This window comes from Rhinoderma darwinii, chromosome 2 (assembly GCF_050947455.1).
Source record: "Rhinoderma darwinii isolate aRhiDar2 chromosome 2, aRhiDar2.hap1, whole genome shotgun sequence".
NCBI lineage: Eukaryota > Metazoa > Chordata > Amphibia > Anura > Rhinodermatidae > Rhinoderma > Rhinoderma darwinii.
The window spans coordinates 69,904,889-69,929,091 of record NC_134688.1 but is presented as its reverse complement, the minus strand read 5'-3'; the positions used below and the strand labels follow the sequence as shown (position 1 = coordinate 69,929,091).

Sequence of the window (24,203 nt, the reverse complement as noted above, 5' to 3'; positions counted from 1 at the left end):
GAGCCCGCACTATCACCGCAACGTAATGGTACTGCGCTTTGCGGGAAGCCCTTCCCGATTGAGCCGCATATATACACGGCGGATGTCGGGAAGGGGTTAATTTTTGCCCCGTAGAAACCTAAGGGCCTCTACAGGAAAGGTTTGTAAAAAAAAAAAAAAGTAATACACATGTACGTTCTACAAGATGTCCAAATGTCTAATGCACACAACCGTAGATGTCATCTGTAATTACGGATGAAATTGCGGACCCATTGATTTCTATGAGCCATGGACACCTTTCCGTATATTTACAGATGGGTGTCTGTGCCGTAGAAATGAACGGCAAATTATAGAACATGTCCTTTTTTTGTCCGCAAATGCGACACGGAGTCGAAATTGCGGATGGCTACAGAGGTGCAGCCGTAGCCCTCCGTAATTACAGAAGTGTTGCTATGCGATGGCAGGGGATTTCCCAGGTTGTTTTTTTGGCCTGCACAGGAGCATCCCTGGAGCGTGAGGAGAGTGCAAAAATGTCCCTGAGCAAAAAGCAGGTGTAGCAACTTATACAAGCCATGAACGGCCACCCAGTCATAGGGTACAAAAGGCTGGAAGACTATAAGGACACAGTACTGAAGGACAAGTCGTGGATACATGAAGAGGAGTGGGAAGCTGCGTCAAAAAAGCAGCGGGTCAAGTTCTGTAAGCTGTCGCCCTGCCCCAAACGTTTTAACTTACCCATTCTGGGAGCCCTGAAGATGCCATCATCCGAAGAGCTTCCATAGGCCCCTATATCAATAATAACAAACCGGTAATCGCTTTCAGCCAAGGCCTAGAAAAACTGTTTGTAAATTAAATACACTGTGTTCCAAATTATTATGCACATTGGATTTAAGTGTCATAAACATTTAATTATTTGTTTTTCAATTAAACATGGATGGTATTGTGTCTTAGGGCTCTTTGGATCATTGTAATCAATCTCAGACACCTGTGATAATTAGTTTGCCAGGTGTGCCCAATCAAAGGAAAACTACTTAAGAAGGACGTTCCACATTATTAAGCAGGCCACAGGTTTCAAGCAATATGGGAAAGAAAAAGGATCTCTCTGCTGCCGAAAAGCGTGAAATAGTGCAATACCTTGGACAAGGTATGAAAACATTGGATATTTAAAGAAAACTTAAGCGTGATCATCGTACTGTGAAAAGATTTGTGGCTGATTCAGAGCACAGATGGGTTAGTCCAGATAAAGGCATAATGAGGAAGGTTTCTGCCAGACAAATTAATAGGATTAGGAGAGCAGCTGCTAAAATGCCATTGCAAAGCAGCAAACAGGTATTTGAAGCCGCTGGTGCCTCTGGAGTCCTGCAAACCTCTAGGTGTAGGATCCTCCAGAGGTTTGCAAGTGTGTATAAAGCTATTATTCTGCCACCCCTAAACCATGCTCACAAGCAGAAACGGTTGCAGTGGGTTCAGAAATACATGAAGACTAATTTTGAAACCGTGTTGTTTACTGATGAGTGCCGTGCAACCCTGGATGGTCCAGATGGATGGAGTAGTAGATGGTTGGTGAATGGCCACCATGTCCCAACAAGGCTGCGACATCAGCAAGGAGGTGGCGGAGTCATGTTTTGGGCTGGAATCATGGGGAGAGAGCTGGTAGGCCCCTTTAGGGTCCCTGACGGTGTGACAATGACCGCTGCAAAGTACGTAGAGTTTGACTGACCACTTTCTTCCGTGGTACAAAAAGAAGAACCGTGCCTTTCGTAGCAAAATTATCTTCATGCATGACAATGCACCATCTCATGCTGCAAAGAATACCTCTGTGTCATTGGCTGCTAAGGGCATAAAAGGAGAGAAACTCATGGTGTGGCCCCCATGTTCCCCTGACCTCAACCCTATTGAGAACCTTTGGAGCATCCTCAAGCAAAATATCTATGAGGGTGGGAGGCAGTTCACATCAAAACAGAAGCTCTGGGAGGCTATTCTGACATCCTGCAAAGATATTCAAGCACAAAATGTAATGTCTGATATTGTTTGTTTCATGTCCCCTCTAAATTGTAAAGTGCTGCGTAATATGTTGGCGCTATATAAATAAAGATTATTATTATAATTATTATTAACTGTCCAAATACTCACAAATTCAATGGATGTAAGAATTGTGAAGGTGATATCAAAGAAGGGGTCCTATGTTAACATGTAACTTGGCCTGCTAAGTTTTTTTTTTATTGAAAGAGCTTTTGATTTCTGTAAATATGACCTCCTGATGCTGCAAATTCAACAAATTACCATTTTAGTTCTCTTTACAACCTTTAACATGTTTTGATCTCTGTTGTGCATAATAATGTGAAACAGGGCATTTTGAGTTTTTTACTTCTAAAAAAAAAATCTGTTATCATTAGATTTGTTAAATAAAATTTGCATTATACTCCAACGGTTGATGGCTTGAAGATTATACTGACTGTCATTTGCATCGACTATTTAGGAAAATCAGCGAAAAATAACATTTGCATAATAATTTGGAATGCAGTGTATAGGGACCCTGAGTGAGGCGGCTTCTTCACATTAAAGTTTTTCCCATCCAGCGAGCCCACACTCTTAGGAAACTGCAGATTGGTAGAATCCCTCAGCAATTCGAAGCTAGTCTCTGCCGCTCTAAGGCCATGTTCAGACGTGGCAGAATATTTTCCCGCTGCAAATGTTGGTGCAGATTTGGGGCAATTACGCAACGAATTTGCACCAACATATGCATATTTGACAGGTAATTCAGACATTGCAGATATCACAGCGGACTTGCCACAGATTTCAGTTTTTGCATTGCAAAGGCTGAAATACGCAGTGAAATTCCGCTTCTTCTCTGCAATGTCATGTGCATGCTGCGGAGGGAAAACTTCTGCACCGCAGTCTAATTTCCGCAGTTATTTTCTGCAACGTCTGAACTAAGTTTACTAAAAATGTATAGAAACAAATGTGAAAAACGGCCGCTGCAGAATTTCACTGCAGACTGTCCACAGCAGAATTCAACAGCAATTCCGCCACGTCTAAATGTGCCCTTAGCCTCTCCCAGATAGCTTTGCAGGTGAGACGTATTATCTTAGAAATTGTGAAGCCCCCCAGCAAAACCTCAAAATGCAGTGATGCAAATGAGTTCCCTGTTGCCAGGAATCTGTTAAAAAAAAAAAGAGTTTTAGCAGTACCAGGGTGACATCGTGGCAATGGGCACAGGGGACAACTATGGTTATACTACCTGTAGAGGGTGTGACATGGCAGCAATGGGCACAGGGGACAACTACAGTTATACTACCTATAGAGGGTGTGACATGGCAGCAATGGGCACAGGGGACAACTACGGTTATATGGCAGCAATGGGCACGGGACAAATACTACCTATAGCAAGGGGACATGGTGGCAATGAACACGGGGGACAAGTGTTCTTACCTGAGGGTGACGATGAGCTGTACCGCCGGAGAGATGCACCACCGCATCATGGCGTCCTGGAATGTGTTTCCGGGATGTAGGTCCGACAGCAGACTGTCAAAACTTGCAATTGACATGCGCCAGAAGTTGTGAAGCTTCTCTGTGTGCTGCTGCAGGTCCGCGTACAGGGTGTGGAAATTACCCATCCTGGGTCTTTGGGAGACAATGGGGTGAACCCAATACCTCCGCCTCTTCCTCAATGGTTCTTCATCCAGCATAGCTTGTTGTCTGAATCGCCGATAGATGAGCCAGCCCAGAAGAGCATGATCCTCACGTTTATAAGGCATCCTTGCAACGAAACAAACGCCAGAAATCAAACCTATATCAGCCGAGAAGTCCAACAGAGCTCTCACAAAGCACAAATGCCAGAGAAAATGGCGCCAGAGCGATCATGCGACCTTGTTAAGGGCTTTGGACATGTTTGTGATATCGTTTGCAGCCTCCATGTTTTTTTTGCGGATCCGTATGTATGGATTCATTACGGACCGTATTTGCGGACACAGTGCCAAATATGACATGTCCTATTGTTTGCGGGTCATTTTTACGGACCGGACACCTTCCAGGAAATATACAGGAAGGTCTCCGTGGGCAATAGAAATGAATAGGTCTGAACTTTGATCCGAAATTACGATCTGTAATTTCAGATCAAAATTATAGCCGTGTGCATGGGGCCTTAAAGAGTCTCTGTCACCACATTATAAGTGCCCTATCTCCTACATCTCCTCGCGAGGTCACGCTGTGCTGTCATTCACAGAAACTTTACTGAAGTGTTGGGAGTGTGAATAGACATCGCGTCCTGCCTGGAGGTGATGTCTATTCACTCCCAAGACACTTCAGTAAAGTTAATATGGGAGTATATGTGACTGCACAGCGTGATCTCGCAAGATCACGCTGTATTGTGAGTACTGCTAAAAATTAATGGAGAGAAGTGTATGACGCTGATTGGTCAGCGTCATACGCTTCTCTTTACAACGCCCAGCTAGTCATTAATAAACTAATTAGCATAAATCTAAAATTGCTCATAACTTGCTCAAAATTGATCGTTTTTCCAAATAAAAACCACTGCTGTTATCTACATTACAGCTCCGATCACATTATGTAGGAGATAGGACACTTATAATCTGGTGACAGAGCCTCTTTAAAGAGTAACTAAACTTTAAAAAAACTTTTGACATGTCATAGTGACATGTCAGAAATGTTGATTGGTGGGGATCCGAGCACTGAGACTCCCACCGATCGCTAAAACTAAGCAGCCGAAGCGCTTGGGTGAGCGATGTGCTGCTTCGCGCTTCGTCTTTCTTCAGGAAAACCTAACAGTATGTTCGCACGTGACTATCCCATTCATCTGAATGGGGTTTGTAAAAATCCATGCACATGCTGCAGATACAGCCCCATTGAGTTGTAAGAAACAGGTTGTCAGTCGCAGAAATTTCTGCAACAAATCTTCCACATTTGAATGCACCCTTACAAGTTTAGGTGTGATTTCAAGTAACCCCCAACAGCCTATTCCTCCATGTCCCTCTCATAGCCACAAGGCCCAGGAAGCGGATATATACGTTTTTTGGCAAGGTCATCGCGCTGAAACTGTTCTTGTGCTTGCCTGTGACATGGAGGGACAGCGTGGTCACCAATGGTATTCCTTCCTTAACAAAAAAGATTTGTAGGGTAAAAAATTCATGCGTTACTTACTCATTAAAGGGGTTTTCCAACCGACTGATAAGAAAACTATGGGATGCTGGAACCGAACAACGGGTTGCAATTCCTTCACTCTTTTCTCTGCACAGCGACATTAAAGTGGTTGATGGACCCATAAATATCAGATAGTGATGACATATCCTATACAATATATATATATATATTTATTAGAAGCTTGCATATCCTTTTTTAACTGTATGAAGCAGCGTTGTCGACTTCTTCTGACCAAAAGTTACATGGAAATAAATGTAGACACATATCTCAGTAATTTTAATGGGATTCAATTTTGCACAAAGATGTGTCCAAATGCGTCAGTCACCACAGCAGACATCTTTCTGTTCGCAGCAATGTCCACAGGACCGTCCTTATCTTTACATTGAAGTCTATTGGATGACACCCAATGGAAGGAAGTAAGGGTATGTTCACACGCACTGTTTTCAGACATAATTCCGGCGTTTTACGCCTCGAATTACGCCTGAAAAAACGGCTCCATTACGCCTACAAACATCTGCCCATTGCTTTTAATACACGAGGTGTAATTTTACGCATCGCTGTCAAAAGACGGCGCGTAAAAAGACGCCTGCGTCAAAGAAGTGCATGTCACTTCTTGGGCTGTTTTTCATTGACTCCATTGAAAAACAGCTCCAATAACGTCCGCAAAATACGCCGCGAAAAACACGAGTTGTTACAAAAACTTCTGAAAATCAGGAGCTGTTTTTAGGCGAAAACAGCTCCGTAATTTCAGACGTATTTTGCTACTGCGTGTGAACAGACCCTCACAGATGAGCGCGTCATCCATTTTTTCCATTTTCCATCCTATTATTTGAACTGGATAACAAAAAAAATTACTGATGTTAAAACAAATGGCATCTTAAAAAAAAATTATGTTTTTCCATCTGTATTTCTTTTAAACTCACAGATGGAAAAAGTGGAGACTGTAAAAAACTTGCTGCTCGGAATTAGTGATACTATGACTTTTTTCATGAGGAGATTTGGATGGGTACAGTGAGTAAATAATAAAGTGCCCTCTGTGCCAGTGTGTACAGTGTGCCAGGCAGCACCAGGACTGGTCTAGACAGCCGGGTGATGATCTCCACAGGGGCTCAGTGTATTATTCCCAGACATGAATATCACGGCAGACTGTGTGACCTCCATCACCTCCAACCTGCAGCCACCAACAATAGCCGTGAGGCCGGGGTGCCGGGCAGGACTGTGGCAGCAGTGGGTGGGTGGGTACTGTGTGTGGGAGACGTGTCCTGGGCCGGTGCCAGCTCTGCGCAGTAATACTCCCTGACAGAGCAGCCTGAGCGGCTCCAGTCTGACTGCCGCCTCGCCCTGTGCTCTGTTCTTCCCGCTCCTCCTCCTGCTGTTTCCTTCGCAGCTTCACATGCACAGGCGACCAGGGACAAACAGTGACCGGCCAGGGCCACAGCAACACAGGTAGGACATGACAACTTATCCCAGCCCGGTGCCACCATGCTGTGGGGTCATACACTGAGGTAACAGGGCATGACACGGGCACCTCCTCCGCCTCTATATAGATTGTGCAGATCATTTTACACAGGGCGCCGCCAGTCCTCATAGCTATATGGATGTGATGTAATTACTTATCTGGGCTTTAGAAGCTTTCAGCAAATGCTGTGGAACTACAACTCCCATCTTACTCTGCGCTGTGACTTGTAGTCCCACAGTAGTCTATTTGTACTAAAAACCGCAATCTGATCAATCACGGACTGTACCTTTGTGAACACGTGACTGTAAACGTGAATGGTCGGTGTGCCGGTGCGACAACAATCGGGAAACATTTATTAGACATTCGATTTTGTCCGATAAGATTGTAGTTGATCGCTTTGGTGCAGGTTAATGATCGTCTTATTATTGGTTTATTACGTCTATGGTCAGTGTTATTTGGGCTGCATTTGGGGTTTAGAAACGTGTTGTTACGATGCTGTAGGACTACAACTCTCAGCTGGCAGCCTCAGCGTGGTTTGTAGTAGATTACATGCTAGGTAATCTCACACCATGATCAGTAATGAGGTGGTGAAAGTTCCTCCATGAAGTCGTGTAGTAATAAGAGCGGGGGCTGCTGTGTGACATGAGAGGCTGTGGATGCTAGAGATGGATGTCCTGACATATTGGCAGCGCTGTGCAGTGTGATAGATCAGGGAGGAGGGAGAGGCTGGAGACGAGACATCCTGACGCCAGTATTGTGATCAGGAGAGGGAGAGAGAGAGAGAGAGAGAGAGAGAGAGAGAGAAGGAAGACTGCAGCGCTGCGCCCTGTACAAATAGAAGCTGCCCGGACCGCTGTCACCTATGTGTGTGCTGTGTATTCAAGTCATTAGAAAGAAAGGATTTATTTATTTTGGCACCTATGGGAAAAATACATCTATCTATCTATCTATCTATCTATCTATCTATCTATCTATCTATCTATCTATCTATCTATCTATCTATCTATCTATCTATCTATCTATCTATCTCACATCTATCTATCTATCTCACATCTATCTATCTATCTATCTATCTATCTATCTATCTATCTATCTATCTATCTATCTATCTATCTATCTATCTATCTATCTATCTATCTATCTATCTCATATCTATCTATCTATCTCATATCTATCTATCTCATATCTATCTATCTATCTATCTATCTATCTATCTATCTATCTATCTATCTATCTATCTATCTATCTATCTATCTATCTATCTATCTATCTATCTATCTCACATCTATCTATCTATCTATCTATCTATCTATCTATCTATCTATCTATCTATCTATCTATCTATCTATCTATCTATCTATCTATCTATCCATCCATCCATCCATCCATCCATCCATCCATCCATCCATCCATCCATCCATCCATCTATCTATCTATCTCTGAAAGAGAAATGAGCAGCCGCTTGGAGTTTTCCCCTGGCAATAACACTGATCACAACAATCCGTAGATCGTCAGGTGACTTTAGTCTAAGAAGTTTCTTTAGCTTATTTTATAATATACAATGCTTATAATTGCAGGGACATGTGTTTATTTACATATGAACATACACAGAATATCCGTGACGAACCCTCTTTTCTACAGTTCAGTTTCCTGCACAGACTATGTGGGACTATTGGCAGCCGGGGGCTGTAGAAGAGGGTGAGGGGGTCGGCTGGGACACCAGCAACACCATCGAGTATCGTTACAAGTGTAAGGGCCTGTTCACATCAGCGTTAGTTTCCGCTGAGGGGTTTCCGGCTGAGGTTTCCCTCACCATTAACCTCAATGGTGACAAGTGGTGGAAGCTGAGGTTTCCGTTTGACTTTCCGCTGAGGGGTTAACCCGACGGAAACCCCCGCCAGAACCCCTCAGCGGAAACGAACGCTGATGTGAACAAACCCCAAGGCTTCGTTTATATCTGCGTTCACTCTTTCCATTGTTCTGCTCCGTCATAGAAGCAGAATAACAAAAATACCAGAAGAGCTGGATCCATTGCGTGATGGACACTAACAGCGCCCGACGAAACCCATTGACTTAAATGGGTTCCATCGGGTTTCCAACATGGTGTCCTTTGCTTTGACAGGCAAACTAGTGCAGCATGCATTATTTTGTCCGGCTTTTTTTCCTGAATCTGCGACAAAGGCACCTAACGGATCCTCCGACACAGATGTGAACACAGCCTAAGGCCGGATTCACACGAGTGTGTGCGCTCCGTGATATATGGTCCGCATGTCGGCCGCATTTCCCGTCTCGAACACAGTGCAGGGAGCCGGGCTCCTAGCATCATAGTACAGGACAGGTTTCCCGCAACGAGGCAGTGACTCCTAGCGTCATAGATAACTTTGATGCTAGGAGCCCGGCTCCCTGCAGTGTGCTCAGTCCGGGACTTGCGTCCGACATGCGGACCATGTATCACGGACCAAACACGCTTGTGTGAATCCGGCCTAAATCTATCGTTTTCCAATTAGGTCTTGGTTGGTGAACCTCTTACAATATAAAATAATGAAGGCTAAATTACAGGTCAAGAATCATGAAAACTGCAGAACTGTCTTTGTTGACCATAGCAACCAATCACCGTTGCGCTTTCATTTTTCAAAAGCAGTGTAAGAAATGAAAGCTGCACAGTGATTGGTTGCTCAGGGCAATAAAGACAGTTTTGCTGTTACTGACATCAGACGCCGGAAACAGGCGCCAGCCAGTGCAATCAGCGCGGGCTATCAATCACTTGCCACTGCGGGTCTCCTTTTTCATCTAAAACGACAGCTACAAGGAACTTTTGCCAGCACCAGGAAAGTTTGGATAAATGCTGGTTTTTGACTAATCTCCCCTGAGGAATCGCTCGGTCACGAGGAAACGCGTCGGGAGGGATTAATTACGGAGAGAGGCCCCCTGATCCCCCACAAAATACAATGCATCTGAACGGGCAGGGAGGGCAGTGACCCTCAAAAAGTTTTATTTCTGTAAAAAAACAGTTAATAACATGAGGATCCTACATGCAAAACCTCTGTCTGTGAAATAATTGAAAAGTTACATTAACCCTTAAATGGGCGAATATCATGCGGAAATATAGTAAAGGTTATATATAATAATTGAAACTCCGGATCATATACTTTTCTTCAAAATTCTACGGAGAACTGTCTATTTAAAGCCCGGATGGTGGGCTCTAAAATTGCACCATCACTATATATGTGACAGTGTTTTTATGAATCTACCCCATTGGGGGGAATTTATTAACCTTTCTACACCAGTTTACGCCGCTCAAGGGACAAAACCTGGATGGGTCTCAGCAAAAAGGGTCAGGTCCAACAAATATACTATCATTTACACCAAAAACTGGAGGAAATTATAGCGGAAATTCACCCTAGGGGTATGACAAGGCAGAGGGCGGGCCACCAACTCACCCTCCCCCCCTTCCCCGATTAGAATATTAAAATAAATACTAATAATAAAAACATTGTATTCTCTGTTCCACTTTTTCCCCCTTGGATCCCATCAAGTTCTCGCATTAGGCCGCATTGCATACAAGGTACTGACTCAGGTCGCATATAAGGCCCTGCATACTGCAATTCTTCCGCCACAATCGCGGCGCACTGCCAGCCGAAAAATGAGCAAATTTTTTATGAGGCGTGCGCCTCTAACCGTGTCACATCTTGCTCCAGCGTACTGTTTATATTGAGACGCCAGTCTTAATAAATCTCCCCCATTGTTTATAGTGAACAAGTGGCCTTGTAGACCATAACAACCAATCAGAGTTCAGCTTTCAATTTGTACACAGCTGCACGGGAGAAATGAATTATAAGCTCTGGTTGCTATGGGCAACCACTCCCACTGTTTGCCACGTATTGCCCAATATGTGACTACAGCGATTTCCAGGCAATGGAGGTGACTATTTGAGTGTTGGTGTTATGACCTCGCCCTGTGGTCGGTGCAGGCGGCTGCTGGGCAGAGGCTATTGAGGTCGACGGTGGCGCCAGCAGCCAAAACACATTTCCCAATGTTGAGAATTGTCTCTTCTCTATGATATACCTATTGTTTTGGCAGGAGAACATCTGCCTCGCATATTAAACTGCAGAGTAAAATGTGTAAAAATCTTGTGTTTTGACACATAACACCTACTTTGGCACAAATGTGTCATTTTTACCGGGAAGAAGGGGGATTTGTGGGCCAAGAGACCGACAAATCTTATAAATATTGATGACAATATTAGTGCCATCAGATGAGAGGATCTAGGTGGGAGGTCTGTGACGTTCTTGCCAGAATTTAGACAGGATGTGTGAATACAATGAGATATTTTTTTTTTTGCAGGACAAAACGTTTAAGGCCTTGTTCACATCTGCATTGGAGGCTCCGTTAGAGGCTCTCTGCGCAGATCCGGCCGAGATTACCGGAAACAATAGCGCAGCATGCTGCACTATTGTTACCAGTAAAACCACTGATACTGTCAGTGAGTCAATGGGTTCTGTGGGCTGCCGGTGGTGTCCATGGTTTTCCTTTGTTCTGCTCCTCTGACGGAGCAGAACAACAGAAAGCATCGACCCAGGTGTGAACATAGCCTTAGACATTAAAGGGATTTTCCCATGAAAGACAGATAGATGCAGGTCCCACCTCTGGGACATGCGTCTATCTCTAGAACGGGGGCCCCCTAAACCCTGTTCTAGCTTTCTGATCTCACTGCCTCCCGGTCACCTCCTGGTTATATGGTCGTGAATTACGAAAAGAGCGTAGCTCGCTGAGCTGTGCTGTTTCCGCAACTCCCATAGTAGTGAATGGCAGTTACAGAAGCAGCGTAGCATGTGAGCTACGCTGTTTCCGTAACTACCATTCAGTTCTATGGGACTTAAGAAAATGTTTTCGTAACTCACGACCATATAACCTTTTTCATGGTCGGAATTCACCTGATTCAGCCGTGACTCAGAGCGGCAGAACGTGGTTTAGGGGGCCCTGTTCTGGGGATAGGTGCAGGTCCCAAAGGTGGGACCCGCATCTATCTGATGTTTATGACATATTTTGTGGATATGTCCTAAATGTCTCTCATAGGAAAACCCCTTTAAAGGGTTATTCTCATTTCAGACATATATATAGCATATTCACAGGATATGCCGTAAATGTCTGATAGATTTAGGCTCCAGCTCTTGGACCAGCACACCTATTTCGAGAACGGGGCTGGTGATTCTAGATGGGGACTAAGTGAAGAGGTTGCCACGCAGTCACGTGGCTATATCCATTTTGTTCTATGGGAGTTTCGGAGACAGCCAAGCAAGCGCATCTGTGGATGTGCCATACATGTCTGAGATGGGAATAACCCTTTAGAAGGGAATTACAGTTTAAAAAATAGAACTTATTTATTGTATAATGAAAAATTATATTTTCTGCATCAATTACTTGAGGTTTTCAATATCTCTGCATGCTGTCATTGAGGGTGCAGCTCTGACTAGATACATCTGATAACTGTACTGTAACAAGCCGTACACCTGTTTGTCCATCACTTGACCAGGGCAGATTTTTATCCTCTGGAAGAAAACAAAGTTTTCTCATCGAATAATTGCGAGCAGAGATATTGAAAAATGGTGAGAAATCAATACAGAAAGTAATACCCTTTGTTTTGAAACAGTAGTACCCCTTTAAACCAAAACGTTTTTTTTTCTAGGATATAAATATCGAATATAAGTCGAATATGTAACTTCATAGACATAAATGTCACCACATGAAAGATAGATAAATATATTATTATGAGGTTTACAGGAAAATAGATAGATATGAGAAAGATTAGATAGATAGATAGATAGATAGATAGATAGATAGATAGATAGATAGATAGATAGATAGATAGATAGATAGATAGATAGGTAGGAGATAGATAGATAGATAGATAGATAGATAGATAGATAGATAGATAGATAGATAGATGATAGATAGATAGATAGATAGATAGATAGATAGATAGATAGATAGATAGATAGATAGATAGGTAGGAGATAGATAGATAGATAGATAGATAGATAGATAGATAGATAGATAGATAGATAGATAGATAGATATGAGAAAGATTAGATAGATAGATAGATAGATAGATGATAGATAGATAGATAGATAGATAGATAGATAGATAGATAGATAGATAGATAGATAGATAGATAGATAGGTAGGAGATAGATAGATAGATAGATAGATAGATAGATAGATAGATAGATGATAGATAGATAGATAGATAGATAGATAGATAGATAGATAGATAGATAGATAGATAGATAGATAGATAGATAGATAGATAGATAGATATGAAACAGATAGATAGATAGATAGATAGATAGATAGATAGATAGATAGGTAGGAGATAGATAGATAGATAGATAGATAGATAGATGATAGATAGATAGATCGATAGATAGATAGATAGATAGATAGATAGATAGATAGATAGATAGATAGATAGATAGATATTATTATGAGATTTACAGGAAAATAGATAGATAGATGTCCAAAGCTATCCTCTTTTTTGGAAAAGTCGGGTGGGTGATAGGCGAAGTAACGGTTAGGACTTTTTCATTGGCTCCTGCGCTGCTCTTACTCCATCACTGTGACGACTCCATTAAAATATATAAGCGCTCACTGCTCCGTTTCCCAATTATGGCAGGACGACAATGTATTCCAATTTTGTGGGGAAAAAATATATCTCCTTTATCTAAGTGGATTACTAAGATGAATGATATAATGCTAATGGGAAATCTGACCTCTTCGATAAAAGATGACAAAACATGGCACAATTGGATTGAGTTTCAAAAAACGGAAACATATAGAGATCTTTTACTAGAGTCTCAATATGATCCCTTAGTTACGGCTGATGTAATCGATTGACTTACCCCTTTTTTCTTTTTTTTATTATTATTATTATTTTTTTGGGTGTGCCGGTGGGAATTAGAGGAATCAAGGTTCGTTTCTCAATTACGTTGGGTTTATTATGATGATGTGGTCTGCAGTTAAGGTGGATATTACTTTTTTCTTTAACTGTATTATGATATGTATTGTCTGTCTTCTGCTGTACAGCGTCATTTTTGGTTTTGTACGTTTGAAGAATTTCAATAAAACGTAATTTTAAAAAAATTAAAAATAGATATGAGATAGATAAACACTATTCCAACCATGCAGCTGCGTTGCAGTCACGGAGTCAGCGCTGTAAGCACGACTATTCCTCCGGGATTGACATTCCCCTTCCCTGTTGATGTCAGTGCTAGGAACAGATGTGCTTATAGCACTGACTCTGTAACGCTACTGCTCCGCCCCAATGACTCCAGGTATGCTATTTGCATACAGTGCACACTGTTAGTAAATGTATTATTCTGCAAAAATGGCCACGTAACAATTTGCAGTAACAACAAAATCTCATCCACATGCTGCGGAGAAAAACTGAAGAAAAAATGTGCGAAATTTGACCTGTGGTGCGGATTCTCAATCTGCAGCATGTCAATTTATCCTGCAAAAATCTGTTCAGAAATTCTGCACTGTGTGTACTGTACTTTACTGCACTGTACTTTACTGCACTGTACTTTACTGCAGACTTGCACAGCACAGAAGGAAGCAGAGTAGGCAGTGTGTATAGTAAGGCTGGATTCACACGAGCATGTTCGGTCCGTAATGGACGGAAAGTATTTCGGCCACAAGTCCCGGACCGAACACACTTCAGGGAGCCGGGCTCCTAACATCATAGTTATGTACGACACTAGGAGTCCCTGCCTCTCTGTGGAACTACTGTCCCGTACTGAAAGCATGATTACAGTACGGGACAGTTGTCCCGCAGCGAGGCAGGGACTCCTAGCATCGTACATAACTATGATGCTAGGAGCCCGGCTCCCTGTCGTGTGTTCGGTCCGGGACTTGCTGCTGAAATACGTTCCGTCCTTTACGGACCGAACATGCTCGTGTGAATCCAGCCTAACCATTACCAGACGGAATGTAAATTACAGTCATCCGTAAGTGGAAGCTCTTTTCATCTACATGTGGTTAATAACAGCCACTTCCCTGTAAGCTTCTACGGAGGAAAAAAATGAGAGACTGGTGACGCACGTTGTACATGGTGATAAGAGCCTGTTATAGTATTGGAGCGCTCACCTGCCAGTCACATCCTGCAAAATACCTAAACAATGACTAAGTGACTTGTCTAACAGCCGCTGCATTCTTCTCTGTCTGTCCAAACTCATGTTTCTTTAGTACGCAGTTATATTTTGTCTTCAATGAACCGCTCCTTAATCATTTACCATGAAAATGACGTCCTCACTCCGGTGCGGAGCGGCGCTTCTAAACATGAAATAGTCCATAGCAGACATTCTTTTCTGTGTACATCATTATTTACTGCCAAAATAACCTTGACCATTTCCAGCAAGATTCTGAGAATAGCAGGTGGAGTAGTATTTATTGTAAAAAGCTTTGTAGTGGTACACGTAGACGTTCCGACCGGATCTTCTAGGTGGTAATTCCGCAATGTATTACGGTAGCAGCAAAGTGTATGAGAGTTCAGCAAATCTCATACTCACTGCAGCATGTTTATTTCTCTTGCAAAAATGTTGCAAAATTTCCGAACAGAAAAAAAAAACGGTCAGAAATTCTGCCGTGTTTGCATTACTAATGAAGATTTCCTTCACACACAGAATTTGTCTGGTGTTTTAAACTGCATAGAAAAAATCTAAAAACACTAGCGTTATTAACATATTATATTCGTTTTAAGTGGCATTTATGATTTGGTGTAATTTTGTAAATGCTTTTTTTATGACGTTTTTGGAGTCCTATAGAAGAGCCTATGGGAATAATGCCCAAAAATGTCCTCAAATACGCCAGAAACCAAAATACAGTTGTACAGTCCGGGCCAAAATTTTGATACTGACACAAATTTGGGTTTTCACAAAGCTCGCTGCTTCAGTTTTTTCATCCCTTGCCTTAAAAATTAACTTAACCACAAAAAAAAAACATTTCCACTGCATTTCAGCCCTGTCACAAAATGACCTGCTGACACAATTTCAGTGATCTTCTTGTTAGCTCATGAGAAAGTGTTAACAAGGACAAGGTGGCTGATATCACTCTGTCATGCTGGTTGAATTATAAGAGCAGACTGGTTGCTTTAAAGGGGGGATGGTTCTTGAAATCATTGCCTTCTTCTGTTAACCATGGTTACCTCCAAGGAACCACTTGCAGTCATCATTGCTTTGCATCAAAAGGGCTTTACAGGCAAGGACATTGCTGCTTGTAAGTTTGCCCCTAAATCAACCATTTATCGGATCATCAAGAACTTGAAGGAGAGAGGTTCAATTGCTGTGAAGAAGGCTTCAGGGTGCCCAAGAAAGGGCAGCAAGTGCCAGGACCATCTCATAAAGAGGATTCAGCTATGGGATCGGTTCAACACCAGTGCAGAGCTTGCGCAGGAATGGCAGCAGGCAGGTGTCGGCGCGTCTGCACACACAGAAGGCTTTTGGATGCTGGCCTGGTGTCAAGAAGAGCAGTAAAGAAGCCACTTCTCTCCAAGAAAAACATCAAGGACAGACTGAGATTCTGCAGGAAGTACAGGGATTAGACTGCAGAGAACTGGGGTAAAGTTATTTTCTTTGATGAAGCCCCCTTCAGACTGTTTGGGACATCTGGTAGAATGATTGTCCGGAGAAGAAATGGTGAGCGCTACCATGAGTCCTGTGTCATGCCAACTGTAAATCATCTTGGGGTTGCCATCAGTCAGGATCTGATACCCAGCATGCCAGGGCGAATTGCATAAGTCTTGAAAAAGAAGTATCAACACCGTCTTTGCATAAACTTGATGTATTTGTCAATAAAAGTTAAAAAACTTATGAAATGCTTATAATTGTACTTCAGTATACCATAGAAACATCCGACTAAGGCCTCATGCACACGACCGTATTTTTCATCCGTTATTACGAAATCCGTAATTTTGGATGAAATTGTGGACCCATTAATTTCTATTGGCCGAGGACACCTTTCCGTATAATTACGGATATGAGTCCGTGCTGTAGAAATTATCCGCAAATTTTAGGACACTACCTATTCTTGTCCGCAATTGAGGCACGGACTCGCCCAAAGAAGTCTATGGGTGCTTCCGCAATTATGGACGGCTACGGATGTGTATCCGTTGCCACCGGATCCGTATTTGCGGACAGTAAAAACCCTTAGGGTATGTTCACACGCTGAGTCAAAAATGTCTGAAAATACGGAGCTGTTTTCAAGGGAAACCAGTTCCTGATTTTCAGACTTTTTTAAACCACTCTCGATTTTCACAGTGTTTTTTATGGCCGTTTTTGGAGCTGTTTTCTATAGAGTCAATGAAAAACGACTCCAAAAACATCCCAAGAAGTGAAAGGCACTTCTTTTTCGCGGCCGTTTTTTTACGCAGCCGTTTTGCTTCCGATGTTTCGGCTGTTTTTCGGGCGTTTACAGCCCCAAAATAGGCCGTGTGAACATACCCTTAAGGTCGTGTGCATGAGGCCTAAAAGATCTAAAAACACTAAAGCAGCAAACTTTGTGAAAACTAAAATTGATGTCATTTTCAGTCCAGGACTGTATGAATTGCATTTTATATTTTACTATAGACTTGAAGGCCTTATTCACACGACAGGGTCCGAGTGTCGGCTGATAAAATCGGCCGGTTTGCATCCGTTCCGATTCTGTGTCGGGCCAGGCATATCTGGAGAGTCACATCAAGGGCAACTCCTGAAGTGGAATCCCCATGTGGCCGGTGATTCCACTTCAGGAAAAGCCCCTGTCGCCTGTGTCCATTTATGGACACTGAACGTTTTACTGGCTCCTCCTGGTGTGGAATCCCCGGTCACAGAGTGGTCGGGATTCCGCTTCAGGAGTTGCCCCTGATGTCACTGTCCATATATGGACAGATACATCAAGCGCTCTGTCCTGGAGCGGAATCCCCAAACACACAGGGATTCCGCTCCTTCAGGGAGCTAAAGTGGGGCTAGCACATAGCAGAGCAGGGAGATACCTCCCTCCTCTGCTATAGTGGCGTCGCTACAGCAGCAGCTGCCGCGGCGCCATCGGCCATGGGAGGTGTCGCTGCTAGCAGCCGCAGCAGCTGCTATAGCGGTAGCGATGCCTGAAGAAGCGCCCGGGCGCTTTTAAAAAAAGCAGGGGAAGGGAGCCAGCGCAGTGCCCCCTTCCACCTGCTGTACACCCTGGCCCTGCCACACAGCACCCCTGTATACAGCACCCCCACATTGTAGAAACTTACCTCCAGCATACAGCCCTTGTCCGAATGGCATGAACTCATCCTCCTCACATGCACTCTGCGCTGTGAGGAGAGCTGTGATATTCTCTCTATGCTTGATAAAGGTCCTATAGCAGGACGGAAACGTTGCAGCTTGTGCTGGCTTAATAAACCACCATTTTTTTCACTAACACGGAGTGCTGTGGGATTTTCTTCAATATATATATATATATATATATATATATATATATATATATATATATATATATATGTATAAAAAAAAATATATATATATATTATATATATATATATATATTTTTATACATAACAATATTTGGATGATATTCTCCAACGACGGCCTCTGCTCTCACAATAAAGAATCTCTTCATATAGAGAATCGATATCTGTAAGGCTTCGTTCACATCTGCATTGGGGTCCCGTTCTGACGTTCCGACGGAAACCAGAGGTTGTTTACCGGACATGCCGTTTGGCCGGAAACTATAGCGTAGTCGACTACGCTATTGCTTCTGGCAAAGCGACGGGTCCGTTGCACAACAGACACAAACGGAAATCATGGGCACCGGAACCGTCACCATTGAAATCAATGGTGATGGAAACGGAAACCTTTGGTTTCCGTTTGTGTCAGTCAGGGTCCCGTTCCGACGGAAAGCTCCGTCGGAACGGGACCCTAGCGCAGATGTGAACGAAGCCTTAATCGATTCACCTAAAATCATGGCAAGTCGCTTATAGTATATGAGAAAATCAAATACTTGGGATATAGGCATTAGCTACATTAAGTCCCTTTGGGGACATATCTTCTAAAGTGAAAATCCACTTTAGTTCTTTTCTTTTAAGAGCCAATTCTCTGTCACCTCCCCGTCTGTTATGGGGTACTGAGTAGGGTTGTCACGATACCAGAATTTGGACTTTGATACCGATACTTTGTGTAGTATTGCGATTTTTTTTATATACCAAAACGATACTTTGCCAACAGTAATTTAAAAAAATACGTTTTTCCATTTTCTGATCAATGTACTAGCACATATCTATATTACAGTACATTAGCCTGTGTACTGATAGTACACAGGCAGTTGTTAGGACATACCTAAGTATGCCCTAACAACAGGACATATGGTAGGACAGCTCTGGGGTCATTCAATGGACCCTGGGCTGTCTGCCCATATATGGTATGTCCCTCAATCGCGTCACAGGGATTCCCTGTGACACGATCCAAGAGGCATCCCCCATTCTCATTTTCCCCTTGAATGCTGTGATCAGCTTTGATCGCAGCATTTAGGGGAATAGCGGCGGAGATAAGAGGTTTCTCTGATCTCCGCCGTTAAAGCGGGGCTGCGGCTGTGTAACACAGCCATTGCCCCGCTCCTGACAATAAGTGCGCGAGCGGTCAGCATAAGGTGAAGCGGCCGGTGCTGCACTAATGAGTGGCAGCCACTGAAGAGAGAACATGGGGATGCTTTGCAGTGCGCACGCCACATTCGGCCTTCACTGCCGGCGCTCATTAGTGCAGCGCTGGTCGCATCACATCATGCTGACTGCGCGCACTTGTCAGGCTTTTTTTCCTAGAAACAGCACTTTGTTTGTCCATGGGTCGTGTCTGGTATTGCAGCCCATCCCTATTAAAGTGAGTGGGGTTGATAATACCAGTCACAACCCATAGACCAGAGTGGTGCTGTTTCTTGATAACCCCTCTAAGCTTTTTATAATGCCCTTTGCCTTCGGAGATCAGTGGTGGTCTGAGTTTACAGACTTTATCAATGTGATCTTTTCACATGTACCTATGACATTTTCTATTGGATTTTCCCTTTAAAGGGTTGTCCAGTTTAGAAAACACATTTTCTTATTCACTTTTAGAGAATAGTTAGTAGAGGGGGATCCTCTGTTCAGGATCCCTATTTCTTGGCCACAGTGGAAAGCGGTTACAAAGTTTCTCGCTCTGGAGGAACTGTCCTGTCCTGAATTACACAGTTAGCCATTCATTGAGGTGAATGTGCACTGTGTAATGTTTACTTTCCCCTGTGGTGGCGCTGCAGGACAATTGAACACTTACTGCTAGTTTTTCCCACAGATAACAGCTGATCACTGGAGGTCCCAGTAGGGGGACACTTTGTGATAAGTTTATTGTCAAGGGGCCATTCTAACAAGTAGGAATTATCCAAAGTGGAGAACCCCTTTAAATGTACAGCTTCCCTGACCCTCCCCCAAGATCAACTCTCAAATACTGAGTATTATGCCTCGTGCACACTTCCATCACCGTTTTCACGGCCGTTTTTCCGTGTGCACTCTGAGTTTCCGAGCGCCGAGCATGGTACTGTCCAGGGTGCTGAAAGAGCAGGGTTGTTCAGCGCTAATCACTGTACAGGGTACTGAAAGAGTTAATGGGCTGCACTGATCGGCGGTAACTCTTTCAGCACCCTGGTCAGTGACTAGCGCTGAAGAATGACCATGCCCAGCGCTCGCAAAATACAATTTATGAAATAAAAAAGAAAAAAATCAGTTCATACTTACCCAGAACTCCTTGCATTTTCCTCCTGTCCGGCCTCCTGGGATGACGTTTCATCCAATGTCATCGCTGCAGCCAATCACAGGCTGTAGTGGCGGTCATGCAAGTCTGGATGACGTCAGAAGGCCAGCCTCCAGGGATGACGCTTCAGCCCACGTGACCGCCTCTGCAGCCAGTCACAGGCTGCCGCGTCATACAGAAAGGTCGGACTGGAGGAAGAAGAGGGACTCGTCACCAAGACAACGACCAGGGTACGTATGAAATGCTTTTTATTTTATTTTTAATCAGCAGCCTCTTCTCTCTATCAGTGATTGATAGAGACAAGTGGCTGCCGATTAGTGTAATATATCTCTAATGTACTTCTGCCCGCTAGGCAACGCCTCCGTCACACACGGACGGCACACGGATTCCTTCCGTGTGCCTTCAGCTTTTTTGACGGCCCCATTGACTTGCATGGGCCTCACGGTCACGGAATCTCGGACCAAAGTAGGACATGCTCTACTGTTGTCGGAACGGAGCAACGGGACCGTAAAAAAAACTGAAGTGTGCATGGCCCCATTGAATTGAATGGGTCAGGGTGCTAGCCGTCAGAAAAACGGCTAGCACCCTGAAGAAAAAGACTGAAGTGTGCACTAGGCCTTAACACAAGATATACAGTATCCTTCCTGTAATTTGCATATTTGTTTCAACTATACAGATATTAGAGGACCCACACGCTCCTGCTTTATCTATCCACACTCTTGGCTCTGTTCCCTATGACAAGTGTGTTGCTTTAGTTCACACTGATGTCACCGGCGAGCAATTTTCTTTGAATGAAAAGGGATCAATGTTCTTCTCTATTCCTCTCCAAAGCCAAACATTTGTATAATGTTGTCAGTGATGTCTCCTGATTCACTGTCACGTCTTCTCTTTTAATGACACTAAAGAAATAAAGCCTACAGAAGGTCTATTAATGCTGCCATAGTCCCTGCTTGTCCGGCTGGCCGTGGGTGTGATGTGTATGTGACACTGGCATACTGCATACTTGGGAGAGGTTCAGGAACTGCTACAGTAATTTGGAATTAATTCTCAGACAAAGAGGCTGCAAGCATGAGGTTAGGACTGTTTCAATGCATAGTGTGACTCCAAAAATAATTACCCATAAAGCCTTGTTTTGAGGAATCTTTTTAACCTCTCTAGGAATACTGTACAGGCCCTTTTTACGCGGGTCAATGATCGGGCAAACGAGCATTCATGGACTGATCTGCTCGTTTATGCGGCCAATAAACTGTTTTCTAGTCGGCAGCACATCTCTATGTGTAAACAGGGAGATGTGCTGCTGATGTGACGGAAATGTATGGAGATGATCGATCGTAGTAACGCTTGTTCGTCTCCGTACATTACCGATCATAGTTATTTGTGAAAGGAGCAAACGAGCGCTGATCGACGGGCTGTCTCGATGACTGGTGCTCATTTTTAAGTCCCATATCAAGCCGTGTAAATGTACCCTAAGAAAATAGGGAGACTTTAACCCCTTAAGGACGCAGCCTAGTTTGGGCCTTAAGGCTCAGAGCCCATTTTTCAAATCTGACATATTTCACTTTATGTGGTAATAACGTCGGAATGCTTAAACCTATCCAAGCGATTCTGAGATTGTTTTCTCGTGACACTTTGGGCTTCATGTTCGTGGTAAAATTTGGTCGATATATTCAGTCTTTATTTGTGAAAAATTGCAAAATTTAGAGAAAATTGACAAAAAATAGCATTTTTCAGAATTTAAATGCATCTGCTTGAAAAACAGACGGTTATACCACCCAAAATAGTTACTAGTTCACATTTCCCATATGTCTACTTTAGATTGGCATCGTTTTTTGAACATTATTTTATTTTTCTTGGACGTTGCAAGGCTTAGAACATAAACAGCAATTTCTCATATTCTTAAGAAAATTTCAAAAGCCTTTTTTTGAAGGTACCGGTTCAGTTCTGAAGTGGATTTGAGGGGCCTATGTATTAGAAACCCCCATAAAACACCCCATTTTAAAAACTAGACCCCTCAAAGTATTCAAAACAGCATATAGAAAGTTTTTTAACCCTTCAGGCATTTCACAGGAATTAAAGCAAAGTGGAAATGAAATTTGCAAATTTCATTTTTTCTGCTGAATTTCAAATTTATTAAATTTTTTTCTGTAACACAGAAGGTTTTACCAGAGAAATACTACTAAATATGTATTGTCCAAATTCTGCAGTTTTTATAAATGTCCCACATGTGGCGCTACTGTGCTCGTGGACTAAAACACAAGCCCTAGAAGCAAAGAAGCACCTAGTGCATTTTAAGGCCTCTTTTTTTATTAGAATATATTTTAGGCAGCATGCCAGGTTTGAAGAGGTGTTGAGGTATCAAAACAATGGAAACCCACCAGAAGTGACCCCATTTTGGAAATTACACCCCTCAAGGAATTCATTTATGGTTTTTGTTATCATTTTGACCGCACAGTTTTTTCACAGCACCTATTTGAATTGGGCTGTGAAATGAAAAAAATGATATTTTTTCCAATAAGATGTAATTTTTGATCAAAATTTCTTATTTTCACAGGGAACAACATACCCCATTTTGTTGCCCAATTTGTCCTTAGTGCGGCAATACCCCATTTGTGGTGATAAACTGCCGTTTGGGCCCATGGGAGGGCTCAGAAGGAAAGGAGCGCTATGTGTTTGTTGGAGTCCAGATTTTGCTGGATTGGTTTTCGGGTGCCATGTCGCATTTGCAGAGCCCCAGGGGTATCAAAGCAATGGAAACCCACCAGAAGTGACCCCATTTTGGAAACTACACCCCTCAAGGAATTCATTTATGGTTTTTGTTATCATTTTGACCGCACAGTTTTTTCACAGCACCTATTTGAATTGGGCTGTGAAATGAAAAAAATGATATTTTTTCCAATAAGATGTAATTTTTGATCAAAATTTCTTATTTTCACAGGGAACAACATACCCCATTTTGTTGCCCAATTTGTCCTTAGTGCGGCAATACCCCATTTGTGGTGATAAACTGCCGTTTGGGCCCATGGGAGGGCTCAGAAGGAAAGGAGCGCTATGTGTTTGTTGGAGTCCAGATTTTGCTGGATTGGTTTTCGGGTGCCATGTCGCATTTACAGAGCCCCAGAGGTATCAAAGCAATGGAAACCCACCAGAAGTGACCCCATTTTGGAAACTACACCCCTCAAGGAATTCATTTATGGTTTTTGTTATCATTTTGACCGCACAGTTTTTTTACAGCACCTATTTGAATTGGGCTGTGAAATGAAAAAAATGATATTTTTTCCAATAAGATGTCATTTTTGATCAAAATTTCTTATTTTCACAAGGAACAACATACCCCATTTTGTTGCCCAATTTGTCCTTAGTGCGGCAATACCCCATTTGTGGTGATAAACTGCCGTTTGGGCCCATGGGAGGGCTCAGAAGGAAAGGACCATCATTTGGCCTACTGGAGCTTTTCTGGTGCTAAGTCATGTATGCAGAAGCCCCTGAGGTACCAGTAGAGTTGAAACCCCCGAGAAGTGACCCCATTTTAAAAACTACACCTCTTAAGACATTCATCTAGAGGTGTAGTGAGCATTTTGACCCCACAGGTACTGTGTAAAAGATAATGCGCAGCAGATGGTGCAGAGTGAGATTTGCAATTTTATATATATATATGGCATGTCAGTGTCCGATATAGTGTGCCCAGCATGCGCCACCGGAGATATACACCCCTTAAATTGTAATGTGGGTTCTCCAGGGTACGGCAATACCCTACATGGTGCTGTTATCAGCTGCCTGGGCACACAGCAGGGCTCAGAAGGGAAAGATGAGGGGGG

At 43.1% G+C, this 24,203-nt stretch overlaps 1 protein-coding gene across 1 annotated transcript in view; it reads left to right on the top strand.

The window, feature by feature from the left end:
• Positions 1–6,409: 6,409 nt before the first annotated feature.
• Positions 6,410–24,203, top strand: part of SMAD9 (SMAD family member 9) — a 49,546-nt gene continuing 31,752 nt past the window's right edge. The window contains exon 1 of the mRNA XM_075851731.1: positions 6,410–6,585. The gene's annotated coding sequence lies outside the window, so the exon portion shown is untranslated. The remainder of the gene's footprint in view (positions 6,586–24,203) is intronic.